At 47.8% G+C, this 21,342-nt stretch overlaps 1 long non-coding RNA gene across 1 annotated transcript; it reads right to left on the minus strand.

Annotated features, from left to right (window-relative positions):
• Positions 1 to 548: 548 nt before the first annotated feature.
• Positions 549 to 21,231, minus strand: LOC140422507 (uncharacterized). The gene is made up of 2 exons (XR_011947505.1): positions 21,005 to 21,231; positions 549 to 8,932 (listed from the first exon to the last, which is right to left on the minus strand). It is a non-coding gene; the product is annotated as an uncharacterized lncRNA (long non-coding RNA).
• Positions 21,232 to 21,342: the final 111 nt, after the last annotated feature.

The following is a 21,342-nucleotide window of genomic DNA, read 5'->3' on the forward strand; positions in this document are numbered from 1 at the left end:
AGTGAGCAGCTCGGTCACCTTTGGGTCAGAAGGTTGTGGGATCAAATCCCAGTCCAGAACCTGAGGATAAAAATCACATCCAACATTCCTCATCCTAACACTGAGGGAGTGCTGCACTGTCAGAACAGCCTTCTTTCAAATAACATGTTAAACTGAGGCCCTGTCTGCTCCTCTCAGGTGGGTGTAAAAGTTCCCACAGCCACTATTTTGAAGAAGAGCAGGGGAGTTATCCCCGGTGTCCCGGTCAATATTTATCCCTCAATCAACATCACTAAAAACAGATCGCTGTGTGTGGGATCTTGCTGTGTGTAAATTGGCTGCTGCTTTTCCTACATTACAACAGTGACTGCACTTCAAAAATATTTAATTGTCTGTAAAGCACGTTGGGACATCCTGTGGTTGTGAAAGGCGCTATAGAAATGCAAGTTTTTAAATTGAAGATTTCTGTTATCTGATCTTGTTTTCTGGAACTTAATTGTTTTCAGCCACACCCAACCTACCATTTAATAAATTAACCAATTAAGACAAAGGCAGAATTCTCTGGATAGTAAATTTAAAAATAGGTTTATTAAATAAATAAGGTTTACTGAACAAAAGACATTGACTTTTATAACTTCATGTGGATGATCAGTCTGTAGCAGCGTAACCCTCTCTGGCTCCTTTGATAGTAATTCTTGTGGAATTCAGCCTCAGGAGTCTGGCTCCTTCTTTGACAGTAATTTCCTTGGAACTCGGCTTCGGGAATTTTCAGTACTTAGCCAGCAAGAAAGACCTTCAGAACCTCTGCTTTCATCCCCAAAGTGACCATTATCTCACATCAGAGTTGGGCCTGTTGCAACATGACAATTGGTCAATTTGGTCACTGGATTAATTTAATTGGATCCCCAATTACTGACTCCACCTTCTCTCATTATCTCAGACAGGAATACAATAGAACTGTTTCATACTATCCCTTTATCTGATTCTATACAATCCCTTATTCATACAGTTTTAAATGTTGAGGCTAATCAGAGTTGAAGGTCTCTCTTGCCAGTAGCAAATGAGTATGAGGGCACGATCTAATGGCCACGATGCGCAAGGCGCGAATCCAAGTGCGGCAGTTAGATCGCAGGAGAGTGAAATCGGGCACCGCACCAAGCGCCAATCGAGTTTCGATCTAACCGGCCTATTCCCATTGGCGAGATCTGGATGCAATTAAGGCCAATCTCCATCCCATTAAAGGGAAGGACCCCCTATCTAAAGGCCTCCCTTGATTTAAGCGCCTCCCCAGTTGGACGCCGATCAGTATTGGCCCACACAGACAAGGGCCAGGCCTCACGGTACCCGAGAGGTTCTCGCACCATTGGAGGCCCCGGAGTGGCCCCCCTGGCCCAGTCCCTGGAACATGTGCACCTTGGCACTGCCAGACTGGCACCTTGGCACCGCAAACCTGGGTATTTCACACTCTGCCCATTCATGAAGATCACTCATAAAGACGGAGTCTTGATTTTGTGCAACAATCATGTCTTTCTCTCCATTTCAAATCCCCTGTGAAAATCCAAACATAGCGTATCATGAAATTATTTCATTTAAAACAGAACGAGTTGTTGGGATTCACTGCCTGACAAAGGTGCAGGAAGTAAATTCAACTGTAACTTTCACAAGGGAACTGGACAGATTCTGTCGGAAAATAAACTTGTTGGGCGATGGAACTAATTAGATACCTCACTCAAAGAGCTAGCATGGGAACGATGAGCAGGATGGCCTCTTTCTGTGCTGTCTGAAACTCGTTTGCATTTGGAGAAAGTGGGAAATACCTAGAACCCACTTCCTATGATGCGGGTAGAAGCAGAGATGGTGGAATGTTCCCAAAAGGAAATTGGATGGGCTTTTGAGGGAAATAAACTGACAGGGATACGGGGATAGAACGGGGCAATGGTTTGATCTACAGAGATCTACAAGTGTAAATCTTTGGAATTCTCTACCACAGAGGGCTGTGGAAGCTCAGTTATTGAATGTGTTTAAAGCAGAGACTGACCGATTTCAAAATACCAACAACACAAAGGGATAGGGGGACAGTGTGGGGAAAAGGCATTGAAGTGGATGATCAGCCAAGATCGCATTGAATGATAGAGCAAGCTTGATGGGCTGAATGGCCAACTCCTGCTCCTTTGTTCCAATGATACAAAGATAAGCAGGAAAGTGAAGAGGACATAAGGAGGGAAAAAGGTATATTTGAAATGAGTGGAATAAGATCTGGCAAATGGAGAATAACGTGGGAAAATGTGGAATTGTCCATGTTGGCCAGAAGAATAAAAAAGCTCATTATCTAAATGGTGAGAGATTGCAGAGCTCTGAGATTCAGAGGGATCTGGGTGTCCAAGAGCATGAATCACAAAAGGCGAGTATACAGGTACAGCAAGTAATTAGGAAAGCTAATAGAATGTTATTGTTTATTGTGAGGGGAATTGAATACAAAAGTAGGGAGGTTATGCTTCAGTTATACAGGACATCAGTGAGACCACATCTGGAGCACTGTGTACAGTATTGCTCTCATTTAAGGAATGATGTAAATGTGTTGGAAGCAGTTCAGAGAAGGTTTACCGGACTCATACCTGGAATTGGAGGCTGGTCTTACGAGGAATGATTGGACAGACAGGGCTTGTGTCCGATGGAGTTTAGGTGACTTGATTGAACCGTGTAAGATCTTGAGGGGCCTCGACAGGATGGATGTGGAAAGGATGTTTCCTCTTGTGGGAGAATCTAGAAATTGTGGTCACTACAAAAGCAATAACTTGCCCACTTAAGGCAGAGGAGAACATTTTTCTCTCCGAGGGTCGCGAGTCTTTGGAACTCTCTTCCTCGAAGGGCAGTGGAAACGGAGTCTTTGAATATTTTTAAGGCAGACCTGGATAGATTCTTGAAAATCAAGGGGGTGAAAGTTTATCGGGGTAGGTGGGAATAAGACCACACTAAGACCAGAAGGAATAGAAGCAGGCCATTCGGCCCTTCCAGCCTGCTCCACATTTCAATAGGATCATGGCTGAAACCAACATTCCTCACGTTCACTTTCCTTCTCTTTCCCCGTAATCCTCGGTTCCCTGACTGATCAAGAATCTATCTCAGCTGGGCAGCACGGTGGTGCAGTGGTTAGCACTGCTGCCTCACGATGTTCCCAGATTCGATCCTGGCTCTGGGTCACGATCCGTGTGGAGTTTGCACATTCTCCCAGTGTTTGTGTGGGTTTCGCCCCCACAACCCAAAGATGTGCAGGTAGGCCACACTAAATTGCTACTTAATTGGAGAAAAATGAATTGGGCACTCTAAATTTATTTTTAAAAAAAACAAAACAAAAAAAAGAATCTATCTCAGCCTTAAATATACACAGGGACTCTGTCCCCACAACTCTCTCAGTTCCAAAGTCTCTCAGAAGAAATTCCTCCTCATCTCAGTCTTAAATTGACATCTCTTTATTCTGAGACTATGCCCTCTGGTCAACTCTCCCATGAGGGAAACATCCTCTCAGCATTTACCCTGTCAAACCCCTTAAGAATCCTGGATGTTTCAATGAGATCACCTCTCATTCTTCTAAATTCCCAACCTGTTTAACCTTTGCCCCGAAGACAACCCCTCCATAATGGGGATCATCCTAGTGAACCTTCTCTAAACAGCCTCCAATAAAATAATATCTTTCCTTAAATAAGGGGACCAAAACTGCACTCAGTTCTCCAGATGTGGTCTCACCAGCACCTTGTACAGCTGCAGCAAGACTTCCCGACTCTTATACTCCAACCCCCTTGGAATCAGGGCCAACATTCCATTAGCCTTCCTGATTACCTGCTGCACCTGTCTGCTACCTTTCTGTGTTTCGTGCACAAGTTCCCCCAAGTCCCTTTGTGCTGCAGCTTTCTGCAGTTTTTCACCATTTAAATAATACTGTTCTTTTGTTCTCCCTTCCAAAATGAACTTCACATTTTCCCACATTATGCTCCATGTGGCAAATTTTTGTCCACTTGCTTAACCTCTCAATATCTCTTTGCAAACTGTTTGTATCCCCCTCGCAACTTGCCCTTTTGTTTTGTCTGCAAATTTGGGCACAGTACGTTTGCTTCCTTCCTCCAAGTCATTAATATAAATTGTACACAGTTGCGATCCCAGCACTGACCCCTGTGGAACCCCACTGGTTACAGGTCACCAACCTGAAAAAGAACCCCTTATCCCCACTCACTGTTTCCTGCTCATTAGCCAATTCTCTATCCATGTCAATATACTACCTCCAACTCCATGGGTTCTTATCTCATGACTTAATGTTTTGGGAGGTACCTTGTCAAAGGTCTTCTGGAAGTTTAAATATAACACATCTACTGGTCCCCCTCTATCCACTCTGGTTGAGACTTCCTCGAAACACTCTGATAAATTAGTCAGACACGGTTTCCCTTTCACAAAGCCATGCTGACTCTGCTTGATAAGATTATGATTTTCTCAATGTGCTGCTGTTACTTCCTAATAATTGATCCCAACATTTTTTCAATAATAAATGTTAGGCTAATTGTCCTATAGTGTCTCGTTTTTTTTGCCTCCCTCCCATTCTGAATCAGGGGGTTGTCACATTGGCAGTTTTCCAATCCTCTGGTACCTCTCCAGAATCCAAGGATTTTTGGAAAATTACAATCAATGCATCCACTATCTCTGCAGCCATTTCTTTTAGGATCCGAGGATGCAGCCATCCAGGGGACCTACCTTATCCCCATTAGTTTGTCCAATACAACTTCTCCAGTGATGGTATTTAATTGCTTCCTCCGTATTCTTTAGTATTAATGGGATATTTGAAGTATCTTCCACCGTAAAGACTGACGCAAAATATCTGTTTAACTCCTCTGCCATTTCCTTGTACCCCATAACTGACACAGCGGCATGGAGGCACAGTGGTCAGTGCTGTTGCTTCACAGCTCCAGGGACCTGGGTTCAATTCCCGGCTTGGGTCACTGTCTGTGCGGAGTCTGCACGTTCTCCCCAAGACTGCGTGGGTTTCCTCCGGGTGCTCCAGTTTCCTCCCACAAGTCCCAAAAGACGTGCTGGTTAGGTGAACTGGACATTGTGAATTCTCCCTCTGTGTACACGAACAGGTGCCGGAGTGTGGCGACTCGGGGATTTTCGCAGTAACTTCATTGCAGTGTTAATGTAAGCCTACTTGTGACAATAATAAAGATTATCATACTAATAAAGAATAATTATTACGCTCTCCCAAGATTCATTTTCTAAGGAGCCTCTGTGGAGTTGAGGTTACAATCAGATCAGCCGTGAACTTATTGAATGGTGGAGCAGGCTCGAGGGGCCGAGTGGCCTACTCCTGCTCCTAATTCGTACGTTATCACATCCTTTATAATAGATTGTAGCATTTTCCCTCCTACTGATGTCAGGCTAATGTGTCTGTGGTTCCTGTTTTCTCTCTCTCCTGAAATATTGGGGTTATATTTACCACATTCCAATCTGCAGGAATCATTCCAGAATCTATAGAATTGTGAAAGATGATCACCAATGTATCCACTATCTCTACAGCCACCTCTTTCAACACTCTGGGATGTAGAGCATCAGCTTTTGGGTATCAATTAACTTTCAATCCCATTATTTTCTCCAGTCCGCTTTTTCATTCTAATCTTTCAGCTCACTAGTCCCTTGGTTCTCTCGTGTTTTTGGGATTCATAGATTATCATAGAATGTACAGTGTAGAAGGAGGCCATTCGGCCCATCGGGTCTGCACCGGCTCTTGGAAAGAGCACCCTACTCTATCCCCATATCACAGTATCCCCACCCAACACTAAGGGCAATTTTGGACACTAAGGGCAATTTATCATGGCCAATCCACCTAACCTGCACATCTTTGGACTGTGGGAGGAAACCGGAGCACCCGGAGGAAACCCACGCACACACGGGGAGGATGTGCAGACTCCGCACAGATAGTGACCCAAGCCGGAATCGAACCTGGGACCCTGGAGCTTTCTGTATCTTCCTCTGTGAAGACAGACTCACATTGTTTAGTTTCTCTGCCATTTCCTTATTCCCCATTATAAACTCTCCTGTCTCGGCCTGGAATGGACCCACATTGGTCTTTGCTAATCTTTTCCTTTTCACATTCCTATAGGAGCTTTTCCAGTTCTCCCCAGTTTGCTCTCATATTCTACTTTCTCTTGATCAGTTTCTTGAACCTCCTTTGCTGAATTCTAAAACAAGTTCCCAATCCTCAGGCTCACTACTATTTTGGCCACTTTATGAGTCTCCTCCATTGATCTAATGGAATCTTTAACTTTTCTTGTTAGCCACGATAGCTTCACTTTTGCTTCTCAAAGGAGTCTATATTTTATGGAAATAAAATGTGAGTGGTTGCCTGTCTATTGTCTATCGTCATACAAAGAACAAAAAAGAACAAAGGACAGTACAGCACAGGAACAGGCCCTTCGGCCCACCAAGCCTGCTCGGATCATGATGTCTGTCTAAACTAAAACCTTCTGTGCTTCCAGGGTCTGTATCCGTCTATTCCCATCCTATTCAGGTATTCGTCAAGATGCCTCTTAAACGTCACTATCGTACCTGCTTCCACCACCTCCTCCGGCAGTGAGTTCCAGGCACTCACCACCCTCGGTGTAAAATACGTCCCTCACACATCTCCTCTAAACTTTGCCCCTCGCACCTTAAACCTCTGTCACCTGGTAATTGACTTTTCCAACCTGGGAAAAAGCTTCTGACTATCCACTCTGTCCATGCCACTCAGAATTTTGTAAACTTTTATCAGGTCGTCCCTCAACTCCTTCGCTTGAGAGAAAACAATCCGAGTTTATCCAACCTCTCCTGACAGCTAATACCCTCCAGGCCAGGCAACATCCTGGTAAACCTCCTCTGTACTCTCTCCAAAGCCTCCACATCCTTTTGGTAATGTGGTGACCAGAATTGTAGGCAATATTCCACATGTGGCCTAACTAAGGTTCTATACAGCTGCAGCATGACTTGACAATTTTTATACTCAATGCCCCGACCAATGAAGACAAGCATGCCGACTGCCTTCTTTGCGACCTTATCCACCTACATTGCCACTTTCAGTGATATGTTTATTGTAATTTCCCAATCTACTACAGACAACTTGCCCCTCATACCATGACAGTTGGCTTCTGCGGGAAACACCCAGATAAATTAGGCAAAAGAACCCTGCAACCACCATAGCCCATCTTCATGGCAACGTGGCTGCTTTGGGAACTAAATATCTTCCAACGTGCAAACACCTTTTCATTCTGTGCTCCTCGTCAAACTTGGAACCAGGTAATCGCAACTAACCTCAAAAATGGTCAGCCCACCGGAGGCAGAGGTGTTAGACCGGCCAGTCCAGCAGAAAGAAACCCTCCAATCATCACCATTCACCAGATGTCAGAATGAACAAAATGCAGTCCTGGATGTCAGTGAGAGCAGAAACAACAACAACGGAGCCAACATCTGTAATTTGTGAACTTGTTGGAGTCACAACAGGTGTGATGAATCACAAAACCCCTCCCCACATTGACAGCAGATGAATGGTCTCTCCCCAGAATTAATTCGCTAGTGTCTCCGTAGTTGGGACGGGTCATTGAATGTCTCCCCTGCTCAGAGCAGGTGAATGAAATGAAATGAAATGAAAATCGCTTATTGTCACAAGGCGGCTTCAAATGAAGTTACTGTGAAAATCCCCTAGTCGCCACATTCCCGCGCCTGTTCGGGGAGGCTGTTACGGGAATTGAACCGTGCTGCTGGCCTGCCTCTGTCTGCTTTCAAAGCCAGCGATTTAGCCCGGTGCTAAACAGCCCGGCTTCTTCCAGATGTGAACTCGCTAGTGTTCCTGCAGGGTGTATGGATATCTGAATACCTTCTCTCACTAAGAGCAGGTTAACGCCTTCTCCCCAGTGTGAACTCGCTGGTGTCTCTGCAGGTCGGATGATTGAGTGAATCCCTTCCCACACTGAGAGCAGGTGAACGGCCTCTCCCCAGTGTGAACTCGCTGGTGTGCCAGCAGGCTCGATGAAGTAGTGAATCCCTTCTCACACTGAGAGCAGGTGAACGGCCTCTCCCCAGTGTGAATTCGCTGGTGTTTCTGCAAGTTGGATAACTGAGTGAATCTTTTCTCACACTGAGAGCAGGTGAACGGCCTCTCCCCAGTGTGAACTCGCTGGTGTGCCAGCAGGCTCGATGAAGTAGTGAATCCCTTCTCACACTGAGAGCAGGTGAACGGCCTCTCCCCAGTGTGAATTCGCTGGTGTTTCTGCAGGGTGGATAACTGAGTGAATCCCTTCTCACACTGAGAGCAGGTGAACGGCCTCTCCCCAGTGTGAACTCGCTGGTGTTTCCGCAGGTCGGATGATTGAATGAATCCCTTCCCACACACAGAGCAGGTGAATGGCCTCTCCCTGGTGTGAACTCGCTGGTGTGACTGCAGGGCGGATAACTGAATGAATCCCTTCTCACACACAGAGCAGGTGAACGGCCTCTCCCCAGTGTGAATGCGCCAATGAGCTTCCAGCTGAGATGGGGCCCTGAATCCCTTCCCACAATCCCCACATTTCCACCGTTTCTCCAGGGTGGGGGTGTCCTCATGTCTCTCCAGGTTTGTCGATCAGTTAAAGCCTCGTCCACACACAGAACACGTTTAACGTCCCTCCCGCTGTGAATGGTGTGATGTTTTTTCAGGCTGTGTAACTGGTTAAAGCTCTTTCCACAGTCAGTGCTCTGGAACACTCTCACTCGGGTGTGTGTGTCTCGGTGCTTTTCCAGTCACACTGATGTTTAAAATCTTCTCAAGCCGACAGAAAAGACAAACATTTCTCCTTCTAGATTCAAAGTCTGGTGATATTCAGTTACAAGGAATTGAGAGACTCAGTCAGATTGAGACGTGACGTTTGAGATTTCAGTTTGTAATTCCTCCTCTTCTAATATCCTGTAAAAACAATTTACAAAAGTTACTTTTCTTCTCCTCATTTTGGAGACGGTATCCTGAGGGTAACGACAGTCTGGCCGTGGGGTTAATCCTCCGGGTCCTCAGTCTTATTGAGGAATGTCCCCTTGGGTCTATTGTGGTGGTGATTCTTTTGTATTTTTGTTATTATGGGAGGGTTTATGTGTTGTTGACTTTATCCTACTCTGGTACAGACGGGGCTTTTATCCCTGAAAGGAGCAGTTTGGGGAGACTTCAGTCCCTCTGGTGTAAAGTGAGTTGGAGGAGGGGGTAATGGCGCACGCCCGATTGTGGTGTGAAAATCTGTTTCTGTTCTCTCTGTCGCCTAACGAATACAAAGAACAAAGAACAAAGAAATGTACAGCACGGGAACAGGCCCTTCGGCCCTCCAAGCCCGTGCCGACCATGCTGCCCGACTAAACTACAATCTTCTACACTTCCTGGGTCCGTATCCTTCTATTCACATATTTGTCAAGATGCCCCTTAAATGTCCCTATCGTCCCTGCTTCCACTACCTCCTCCGGTAGCGAGTTCCAGGCACCCACTACCCTCTGCGTAAAAAACTTGCCTCGTACATCTACTCTAACCCTTGTACCTCTCACCTTAAACCTATGCCCCCTAGTAATTGACCCCTCTACCCTGGGGAAAAGCCTCTGACTATCCACTCTGTCTATGCCCCTCATAATTTTGTATACTTCTATCAGGTCTCCCCTCAACCTCCTTCGTTCCAGTGAGAACAAACCGAGTTTATTCAATCGCTCCTCATAGCTAATGCCCTCCATACCAGGCAACATTCTGGTAAATCTCTTCTGCACCCTCTCTAAAGCCTCCACATCCTTCTGGTAGTGTGGCGACCAGAATTGAACACTATACTCCAAGTGTGGCCTAACTAAGGTTCTATACAGCTGCAACATGACTTGCCAATTCTTATACTCAATGCCCCGGCCAATGAAGGCAAGCATGCCGCATGCCTTCTTGACTACCTTCTCCACCTGTGTTGCCCCTTTCAATGACCTGTGGACCTGTACTCCTAGATCTCTTTGACTTTCAATACTCGAGGGTTCTACCATTCACTGTATATTCCCTACCTGCATTAGACCTTCCAAAATGCATTACCTCACATTTGTCCGGATTAAACTCCATCTGCCATCGCTCCGCCCAAGTCTCCAGACAATCTAAATCCTGCTGTATCCTCCGACAGTCCTCATCGCTATCCGCAATTCCACCAATCTTTGTGTCGTCTGCAAACTTACCAATCAGACCAGTTACATTTTCCTCCAAATCATTTATATATACTACAAAGAGCAAAGGTCCCAGCACTGATCCCTGTGGAACACCACTGGTCACAGCCCTCCAATTAGAAAAGCATCCCTCCATTGCTGCTACTCTGCCTTCTATGGCCTAGCCAGTTCTGTATCCATCTTGCCAGCTCACCCCTGATCCCGTGTGACTTCACCTTTTGTACTAGTCTACCATGAGGGACCTTGTCAAAGGCCTTACTGAAGTCCATATAGACAACATGTACTGCCCTACCTGCATCAATCATCTTAGTGACCTCCTCGAAAAACTCTATCAAGTTAGTGGGACACGACCTCCCCTTCACAAAACCGTGCTGCCTCTCACTAATACGTCCATTTGCTTCCAAATGGGAGTAGATCCTGTCTCGAAGAATTCTCTCCAGTAATTTCCCTACCACTGAAGTAAGGCTCACCGGCCTGTAGTTCCCGGGATTATCCTTGCTACCCTTCTTAAACAGAGGAACAACATTGGCTATTCTCCAGTCCTCCGGGACATCCCCTGAAGACAGCGAGGATCCAAAGATTTCTGTCAAGGCCTCAGCAATTTCCTCTCCAGTCTCCTTCAGTATTCTGGGGTAGATCCCATCAGGCCCTGGGGACTTATCTACCGTAATATTTTTTAAGACACCCAACACCTCGTCTTTTTGGATCACAATGTGACCCAGGCTATCTACACTCCCTTCTCCAGACTCAACATCTACCAATTCCTTCTCTTTGGTGAATACTGATGCAAAGTATTCATTTAGTACCTCGCCCATTTCCTCTGGCTCCACACATAGATTCCCTTGCCTATCCTTCAGTGGGCCAACCCTTTCCCTGGCTACCCTCTTGCTTTTTATGTACGTGTAAAAAGCCTTGGGATTTTCCTTAACCCTATTTGCCAATGACTTTTCGTGACCCCTTCTAGCCCTCCTGACTCCTTGCTTAAGTTCCTTCCTACTTTCCTTATATTCCACGCAGGCTTCGTCTGTTCCCAGCCTTTTAGCCCTGACAAATGCCTCCTTTTTCTTTTTGACGAGGCCTACAATATCACTCGTCATCCAAGGTTCCCGAAAATTGCCGTATTTATCTTTCTTCCTCACAGGAACATGCCGGTCCTGTATTCCTTTCAACTGCCACTTGAAAGCCTCCCACATGTCAGATGTTGATTTGCCCTCAAACATCCGCCCCCAATCTATGTTCTTCAGTTCCCGCCTAATATTATTATAATTAGCCTTCCCCCAATTTAGCACATTCATCCTCGGACCACTCTTATCCTTGTCCACCAGTACTTTAAAACTTACTGAATTGTGGTCACTGTTACCGAAATGCTCCCCTACTGAAACATCTACCACCTGGCCGGGCTCATTCCCCAATACCAGGTCCAGTACCGCCCCTTCCCTAGTTGGACTGTCTACATATTGTTTTAAGAAGCCCTCCTGGATGCTCCTTACAAACTCCGCCCCGTCTAAGCCCCTGGCACTAAGTGAGTCCCAGTCAATATTGGGGAAGTTGAAGTCTCCCATCACCACAACCCTGTTGTTTTTACTCTTTTCCAAAATCTGTCTACCTATCTGCTCCTCTATCTCCCGTTGGCTGTTGGGAGGCCTGTAGTATACCCCCAACATTGTGACTGCACCCTTCTTATTCCTGATCTCTACCCATATAGCCTCACTGCCCTCTGAGGTGTCCTCTCGCAGTACAGCTGTGATATTCTCCCGAACAAGTAGCGCAACTCCGCCTCCCCTTTTACATCCCCCTCTATCCCGCCTGAAACATCTAAATCCTGGAACGTTTAGCTGCCAATCCTGCCCTTCCCTCAACCAGGTCTCTGTAATGGCAACATCATAGTTCCAAGTACTAATCCAAGCTTCAAGTTCATCTGCCTTACCCGTAATGCTCCTTGCATTAAAACATATGCACTTCAGGCCACCAGACCCGCTGTGTTCAGCATCTTCTCCCCGTCTGCTCTGCCTCAGAGCCACACTGTCCCTATTCCCTAGTTCTCCCTCAATGCTCTCACCTTCTGACCTATTGCTCCCGTGCCCACCCCCATGCCATAATGGCGGCAGTTAATCTGCAAATTTTCTCAGGGAATGTACGGGGCATCCATCACCCTATCAGAAGGAAAAAGATCCTCTCCTTTCATAAGGAGAAAGTCGACATCGCTTTATTACAGGAAACACATCTGGATTATGAGGATCACTTTAAACTGAGGTGGGATTGGTTGGGGCAGGTTTTTTCACCTCTTTTAATCCAGTAACAGACTTGTGACAATGCTTATTATACACTATCCAAGCAGTCAGGGTAACTCTGCCGATTACAATGTGCATGTCAATTTCCTTTGTGCCGGTCCCTCCATCTCCCGTCCCTCCCCACCGCCCCCTTCACTCGTTGTTTCTGGGTCCTTTCCTGGGCCCTTCACTGTACAATGGGAGTTATCTGTTAGTTACAAGTTGGCGGTGCCCTCCCTTCCCCCCCATTGATGGGCCTCCCCCCTTCCACCCCGCGCACTCCGTCCTGTTTTCAACCTTCCCTTGGGGGTTCCTCTTCTTGTGTTTTTGTTCTAGGCTCTCTGGTTCTCCCTCCTTGTCCCAGTAGCCCCCCCCCCCCCCACCCCCGGGTCCCATTTTCCTGCCTGCTCCCTGTGATCCCGTTGGCTCCCGTATGCCCACCTCCCTCCCCAGTGTTCCATTGACCGCTGGTTTCAAACAGGTCCTGGAACAAGTTGGTGAATGGCCTCCACACTTTGTGGGACCCATCCTCTAACCCTCGGACGGTGAACTTGATCTTCTCCAGGTGGAGAAATTCCGATAGGTCTGCCAGCCAGTCTGCAGCTGTGGGTGGTGCTGCTGATCGCCAGCCGAGCAGGATTCTCCAGCGGCCGATTAGAGAAGCAAAGGCAAGGGCATCCGCCCTCTTCCCCGTGAATAGTTCTGGCTGGTCCGATACCCCGAAGACTACCATTTGTGGGCACGGCTCCACCCTCATAATCATGGACATTGCCTCTAAAGAATCTTGTGCAGAATTCAACAAGTCTGGGGCATACCCAGAACATGTGGGCATGGTTTGCCGGGCCCCGCTGGCACCATTCACATTTGTCCTCCATCTCCGGGAAGAACCTGCTCATTCGGGTTCTTGTCAGGTGCGCTCTGTGCACAACATTCAGCTGCATGAAGCTTAGCCTTGCGTAGGAGAAGGTGGAGTTGGTTCCGTTCAGTGCTTCGCTCCAGAGTCCCCACCCTATTTCCGTCCCTCACTCTTCCTCCCATTTTTCCTGGGTTTGGTCGAGTAAGGAGCGCATTTTTATTAAGAGTTGTCCGTACAGGTCCCCACAGTTTCCCTTCTCCAGACTGTCTGTGTCCAGTAACTACTCTTGCATTGCGCTTTTCAGAGTTCCTGTGTATGCCGGTGTCTCCTTGCAGAGAAAGCTTTTGACCTGGAGCTCATCCCTGTTTGGTAGGTCCAGTCTCTCCGTCAGCACCTCTAAGGTCACTAGCCTATTTCCCGTGTAAAAGTCCCGAACCATCAGTGTTCCCCGTCCTGTCTCCACCTCTTGAAGGTGGCGTCGAGAATGGCTGGTGCAAACCTATGGTTGCCGCAGATGGGGGCCATGATGGACACATCGGTCAGACTGAAATGCTGCCACATCTGGTTCCAGGTTCTCAGGGTGGCTGCCACCACTGGACTGGTGCTGCCGGGGATGGGAGTGTTGCCGTGGCGATGGCGATGGCCCGGAGGGTCATTTCTGTACATGAGGACTCATCCATCATCAACCATTCCATGTCTGGGTCCTTTACCCATCTCCTCACTCTTTCGGCCGTGGCTGCCCAGTGATAGTATTGCAAGTTCGGGAGGGCCAGGCCTCCCATGTTTCTTCTCCATTGTAGTACTGTTTTAGGGATTTTTGAATTCTTGCCCCTCCGCACAAACGCCATAATCACCTTATCTATTGAATGAAAAAAGGCCTGGGGATGTAGATCGGTAAGGATCTAAACAGGAAGAGGAACCTGGGCAGTACATTCATCTTGATCATCTGCATCCTCCCCGCCAGGGAAAGCAGGAATCCATCCCATCTCTGAGGGTCGTTTTTGACTTCCTCCACCAGACTGGTCAGTTTCCACTTGTGGATCCGTGTCCACTCGTGGGAAACCTGGATCTCCAGGTAGCGGGATTTGTTTTGGGCTATTTTAACTGGGAGGCCCTCAAGCTCTGCCCCTCCCCCTCACTGGGAAATCTTTGTTCTTGCCCAGGTTGGGTTTGTAGCCCAAGAAGATTCCGAAATCTCTCCGGGGAGGAGGGGGGTCTTGGAGGTGTACAGTCCCCGGTCGAAGGCCTCAAATGCTTGGTTGACCTTTTTTGGTTGGGCTACGGGACGACTATGGTTGGGCAGCACGGTAGCACAGTGGTCAACAATTTTGCTTCACAGCGCCAGGGTCCCAGGTTCGATTACCGGCTTGGGTCACTGTCTGTGTGGAGTCTGCACGTTCTCCCCATGTCTGCGCAGGGAGACATTCTGAATTCTCCCTCCGTTACCTGAACAGGCGCCGGAGTGTGGCGACTAGGGGATTTTCACAATAACTTCATTGCAGTGTTAATGTAAGTCTACATGTGACAATAATAAAGATTATTATTATGCCAGTCTGCCTCTGTTATCCTATATCTGGGCTATTTCCCTCGTGGCTGCCTTCTTTCCCAGCTGGTGAGCCAGCAGGCGGCTAGCCCTCTCCGTGCTCAGAAAAGGTCCCCCGTGCCTGGCGGAGTTGGTGCACTGCCTTCCTGGTGGGGAGCAGGTCAAAGTTCTTTTGCAGCTTCTTCCTCTCCAGCAGAAGCTCTTTGGTCAGAGCCTCGGAGTATCGTCTGTCAACCTCCAGAATGGAGTGGATCAGTTGCTGCCTAACCGCTCTCTCTCCCCTGTCTCTACGAGCCTTTTGGCGATTATTTCTCCCCTAATCACAGCCTTCAGTGCCTCCCAGAACGTGGAAGGTGAGACTCCCCGTTCTGGTTGTTAGTGATGTACTTGCCGACGGCCGGTGATGTTTTCTGGCAGAAGACCTTGTCGGCCAAGAGGGTCGTGTCCAACCTCCATGTGTCGCTTTGGGCTTGGCCCATCTCCAACCTCACATCCATGTAATGTGGAGCGTGGTCTGAGATTACAATCATGGATTATTCCGCTCTGGCTATTTCTGGAGGCACCGATTTCCCCACAACAAAGAAGCCGATGCGAGTGTAGACCTTGTGCACTGGTGAGAAGAACGAGAATTCCTTCTCATCCGGGTGTAAGAATTGCCAGGGATCCACTGCCCCTGTCTGCTCCATGAACCGCCAGGGATCCACTGCCCCCATCTGCTCCATGAACGTTCCCAGTTCCCTCGCCATGATTGTCATTTTCCCTGTTCTGGGATTGATCTGTCAGTAAATGGACCCTGTAAACAGTTGTGAAGTTGCCCCTCTCATGATTAGGCCGCATCCCCCCCCTCTTCTATTCTCCCCCCCCCTCCCACCCCACCGTATCCCCCTCCTCTATCTGCCCCCCCTCCCAGGTGCTCTCTTCCCAGTGGGAGATGTGCCCCGGTCCCGCTCTCTCTCGTACTTCCTGGCACTAGCTTTCCCGCTGGTGTGTGGCCCCCCACCCAGGATCGATCTGACCCCCTCCTACACCCGCTCTGCTTGTGTCCCTGCTGTCTCTTCCTCACCCACTCCTGCGCTCTGCTGCCCTCGCCCCCATGAGCTGGCTCCCCTGTTCATTGCGAGGTGATGCAGTCGGAGCGACCTGTGAGCCCTGTCGATCTCTGGCGGTTTGGGGAAGCTATCCCTCCCAATCAGGTTGCCCAGCATTTAGGCCACGTAGTCGATTGGGTCCCTGCCCTCGATCCCCTCTGGCAGGCCCACTATCCGAATGTTCTGCCTCCTTGACCGATTCTACTGGTCCTCGAGCTTTTCCAGCTCTCGAACTGTGCTCCCCTGGGCTTCCAGTTTCCTCCACATGCCATTGAGCATCTTCTGCATGGCGGCTAGCACCTCCACCAGCTTGACCGTCACCCTTAACTCAGCCTCAATGTCATCTTTCATTGCGTTTAGTTCCTTGGTTAGGAACATCCTCCATCCATCGCCTGGTCGAGGGGGGGGGGGGGGGGCTTGTTTTCTGGGTCGCCGTTCTCCCTCTGTCGGGAAGGCTGGAGACCGCTCGCCTCGTGGGGCCGCCGACCCGCTTGCTCGCCGCTCCTCTCCCTTGTCGCAGTTTCTGTGACCCTGCAGCTTTTCGAGCTGTTGCTTCCTGGCATTTTGTTGTCCGCACTATTGTTGAGGGTGAGGGGGATGGTTAAGTCTGATTTTGCAGCTAAATTCGGCCGACAGTGCCTATTTTTCTGTTGTATGGAGGAGAGCCACCTGATGTGTGACTACTCAGCACATCCCCGTCACAAGTTCCCTCTCTTTTGAATGTTCACTTGAAACTGCGATCTTATGTTTTGGCGATAAGGCTGGAGGACATCCTTCCGACAATCGTGCGGGAGGACCAGACTGGGTTTATACGGAGATGATTTTCCAGTAACAACGTTGGAAGGTTGCTGAATGTGATTCAGGCTTTTCAGAAATATGCATTGGATGGGCTGGTGATCTCCTTCGATGCAGAGAAAGCTTTTGCTCGAGTTGAGTGGAATTATCTGGTGTATCCGCTGCGAGGCTTCGGGTTGGGCGAGGATTATATTGAGTGGATTCAATTGTTACATCACAGATCGGCAGCGGCGGTGCTCACCAATGGTTTACGGGCATCGAATTTTCAGCTTCAGAGAGGGACGAGACAGGGCTGCCCTCTGTCCCCATTGCTGTTGGCCACTGAGCCATTGCCAGAGGCTATTAGATCGGATCCTCTGATATCGGGACTGGGGGGTGGGGTGAGGCAGCACAAGATCACTCTGTGCGCAGATGATGGGCTGCTGTTTGTGTTGAACCCCAGTGTTTCAGTCCTGGACATCATTGGAGAAGTGGATAGATTTATTTGAAGTATTTTCAATCAGATTTTAACATTTACAACACATAACATTACAAAGTAAAACCAAGAAAAAAAACCTAAACCCACCCCAACTCCCTAACCAACCTCTCCACCTCCTTCCCTCCCACCTATCAGTTGACGATAACCTGCGGCGTGAAATTATAGGATCCCTACAGTGCAGGAGGCGGCCATTCAGTCCATCGAGTCTGCACCGGCTCTTTGAAAGAGCACCCTACATAAGCCGTGTCTCCACCCTATCCCTGTAACCCATTAACCCCACCTACCCTTTAATGTAAGCCTACAAAGCCTCCATCTCCTTGCTCCAACCCCACGCCTACTCTGCGTTCGCCACCCAATAATAATATAACAGGTTCAGCAGGGCTAAGCCCCCTGGACTGTTGCCCTCTCTGAATCACCGTCTTCCTAATCCTTGCCAACTTATCTGCCCACACAAACGATTAAGCCAACCTATCCACCTCCATAACGAACAATTTCGGCAAAAAGACCATTAGGCACGGAGATAAAAATAAAAACCACAGCAAAATGTTCATCTTAACCAGCTGTACCCGATTGTGGACAGATTTAGTGCCTTCTCTGGTTATAAGAGGACTTTTACTGAGTCAGGGGCCATGCTGGTGAGGGGAGGGGGGTGTTGAAGGGTAAGCCCCCTCCTCTTGCTAAGTTCCCAATCAGATGCTCCCCCCTTGGGATTTAAATATCTGGGAATGTCAATGACCCCCCTCTTTCAGACAGCTATATGGGGCCAACTTTCCACAGCTGATGGTGACTATTAGGTGGGACCTTGCCTGGTGATCGGCTCTTCCGATTTCATGGTGAGGGAGGATTGCCTTCATTAAAATGAATGTGTTGCCCAGACTGTTGTACCCTCTGCAGATGCTGCCTATACTGCTGTCAACCAGAGTCGTTAAGGAAATTAATGGAACGATTAGTACATTTATCTGGAATAAAAAGAAACTTTGCCTCAAGTTTGTTCAGCTCCAATCACCAGGATCTAAGGGAGGGTTGTGTCTCCGGAATATTGGGCTATATCAATTGGCCTCTAATCTTAGGTTCATAAGGGATTGGGTGAGGATGGACCCAACATCCCTCTGGCTCGATATTGAAGCAGGCCAGTCACTTCTCCCTCTATCTAAAACTGGCATCGGCCAATTACAGAATGCACCCCCATGGAATTTTTAATGTCTGTAGTTCATTCAAAGTCTGAGACATTTGGTAAATTATACGACCCCTATCTCAGATATATAGGTTCCAATTTGACTGACTTGCTCCTCCAGAGATTTCCATCAGTGAATTAAATTCAACTTAGGTCGGGAGTAGGGCACAGTGAGGCACAGTGGTTAGCACTGCTGCCGCACAGAGGCAGGGACCAAGGTTTGATTTCTTGAGTATCTGTGTGGAGTTTGCATGTTCTCCGCGTCTGCTCCGGTTTCCTGCCACAGTCCAAAGATGTGCAGGTTCAGTGGATTCATCATGCTAAATTGCCCCTTTGTGTCCAAAGGTGTTAGGTTAGGTGGGTTGACCATGATCAATACACGAGGTTACGGGGATAGGGTGGGAAGTGTGCCTCAGTGGAGTGCTTTTTCAGAGGGTCAGTGCAGATTGAAGGAGAGAATGGCCTCCTTCTGCACTACAGAGCTTCTATCTCATTATGTTATGTTATTCATTTGAATTCAACTATGCTGTTAGTCCATTTGTAATGTTTTGGGGAGTGCGTCCTGCATTATTATTCTTCCATTTTTATATAATCGAACCCTCTTTCTCCACTCACTATGTTAACCTGTTAACTGGTTGTTCAATGGATCAGGCATTTCATCTCGAGGCTCTGGTCACTCAAATATTCTGCTATGAATTAATTCTGCAATGTGTTGCTTATATTTATGTTGGCTGTATCAGTTGTTCTGCTCTGTACCTGTTTTCCACATTTTTTCTGTTATTCTGTTACATTTGTTATTTAAAAATTGGTTAAAAAACATAACAAAAGAAATATTAAAAATATTAACTCATCCATGAACACATTCAGTGACTCCCAGACTCCACTAATCCCTTTGGAAGAGAAATCCAGAGACTAACAACACTCAGAGAGTTGGGATAAAAGGTTCTTTTTCGGAATGGCAACCGGTGACGAGTGGTGTCCCGCAGGGTTCAGTATTGGGGCCACAGCTGTTCTCTTTATATATTAACAATCTAGATGACGGGACTGGGGGCATTCTGGCTAAGTTTGCCGATGATACAAAGATAGGTGGAGGGGCAGGTAGTATGGAGGAGGTGGGGAGGCTGCAGAAAGATTTAGACAGTTTAGGAGAGTGGTCCAAGAAATGGCTGATGAAATTCAACGTGGGCAAGTGCGAGGTCTTGCACTTTGGAAAAAAGAATAGAGGCATGGACTATTTTCTAAACGGTGACAAAATTCATAATGCTGAAGTGCAAAGGGACTTGGGAGTCCTAGTCCAGGATTCTCTAAAGGTAAACTTACAGGTTGAGTCCGTAATTAAGAAAGCAAATGCAATGTTGTCATTCATCTCAAGAGGCTTGGAATATAAAAGCAGGGATGTACTTCTGAAGCTTTATAAAGCATTAGTTAGGCCCTATTTAGAATACTGTGAGCAATTTTGGGCCCCACACCTCAGTAAAGACATACTGGCACTGGAGCGGGTCCAGCGGAGATTCACACGGATGATCCCAGGAATGGTAGGCCTAACATACGATGAACGTCTGAGGATCCTGGGATTATATTCATTGGAGTTTAGGAGGTTGAGGGGAGATCTAATAGAAACTTACAAGATAATGAATGGCTTAGATAGAGTGGATGTAGGGAAATTGTTTCCATTAGCAGGGGAGACTAGGACCCGGGGGCACAGCCTTAGAATAAAAGGGAGTCACTTTAGAACAGAGATGAGGAGAAATTTCTTCAGCCAGAGAGTGGTGGGTCTGTGGAATTCATTGCCACAGAGGGCGGTGGAGGCCGGGACGTTGAGTGTCTTTAAGACAGAAGCTGATAAATTCTTGATTTCTCGAGGAATTAAGGGCTATGGAGAGGGAGCGGGTAAATGGAGTTGAAATCAGCAATGATTGAATGGTGGAGTGGACTCGATGGGCCGAATGGCCTTACTTCCACTCCTGTCTTATGGTCTTCTGGTCTTGAAGGAAGAGCTGACTGTAAATATGTAACAGAGCTAAAGCACAATATTACACTACTGACATAATAATAAATATACTTCATTATGGAACCATGAACAATATATCTAATATGTACCATATAACAACACTGGACAAATCTCTGTCCGATATTAATTTACTGACCCCTTAAATGTCAGCCATCTCTTGGGGAAAGCAGCCCTTTAATTGTGAACATTGGGAAAGAGACCATCCTTTTAGCCAGACAAATAAATGTGTCAAGCTGAGGGAGCAAAGGATGTCAATGTCTTTCAGACAGTAAGAAGTCTTACAACTCCAGGTTCAAGTCCAACAGGTTTGTTTCATTATCACTAGCTTTCGGAGCGCTAGTGATATCGGAACAAGCCTGTTGGACTTTAACCTGGTGTTGCAAGGCTTCTTACTGTGCTCATCCCAGTCCAACGCCGGCATCTCCACACAATGTCTTTAAGAGAGAGAGAGAGAGAGAGAGACCTGGGCCAAGCTTTGCAGAGTCTGCACCCTCCCTGGATTCACTTCCTTTCCCTTCAGTTGCTGCAAGTGACCAATTGAAGGTCAGAATGAGAAAATAAATGGAAAGGGGAAAAAAAAAGAAAGTGTTTTACTCACAGATGTTGGAGACAGGAGGAGGTTTTACCTTCACTTCCGCTGTGACATCAGAATGGAGCCCTCCCTGAATCAGCCAATAGGAATTACTCTATTCCGCGGAGTCGTCACTGGGTTCCAGTGCGCGGACGCGGGAGCCCCGCCCGTTCAACTACCTCCCTCCACACCTCCTCGAGCAAGGTTTCCAGGCAACCGGCTGACGGCTCCGGCCAGAACTGGAAGCCGCTCGGTGATCTCCCCCCCTGCCTGAGACTGCGCATGTGCAGGGGAGCTCACCTCCTGACCGTCCTGCTGAGGCATTGACCAATGGGAAGAGTTGCGCGACCGGAAGGACTCTGGTC

Source organism: Scyliorhinus torazame, chromosome 5 (assembly GCF_047496885.1).
Source record: "Scyliorhinus torazame isolate Kashiwa2021f chromosome 5, sScyTor2.1, whole genome shotgun sequence".
Taxonomy (NCBI): domain Eukaryota; kingdom Metazoa; phylum Chordata; class Chondrichthyes; order Carcharhiniformes; family Scyliorhinidae; genus Scyliorhinus; species Scyliorhinus torazame.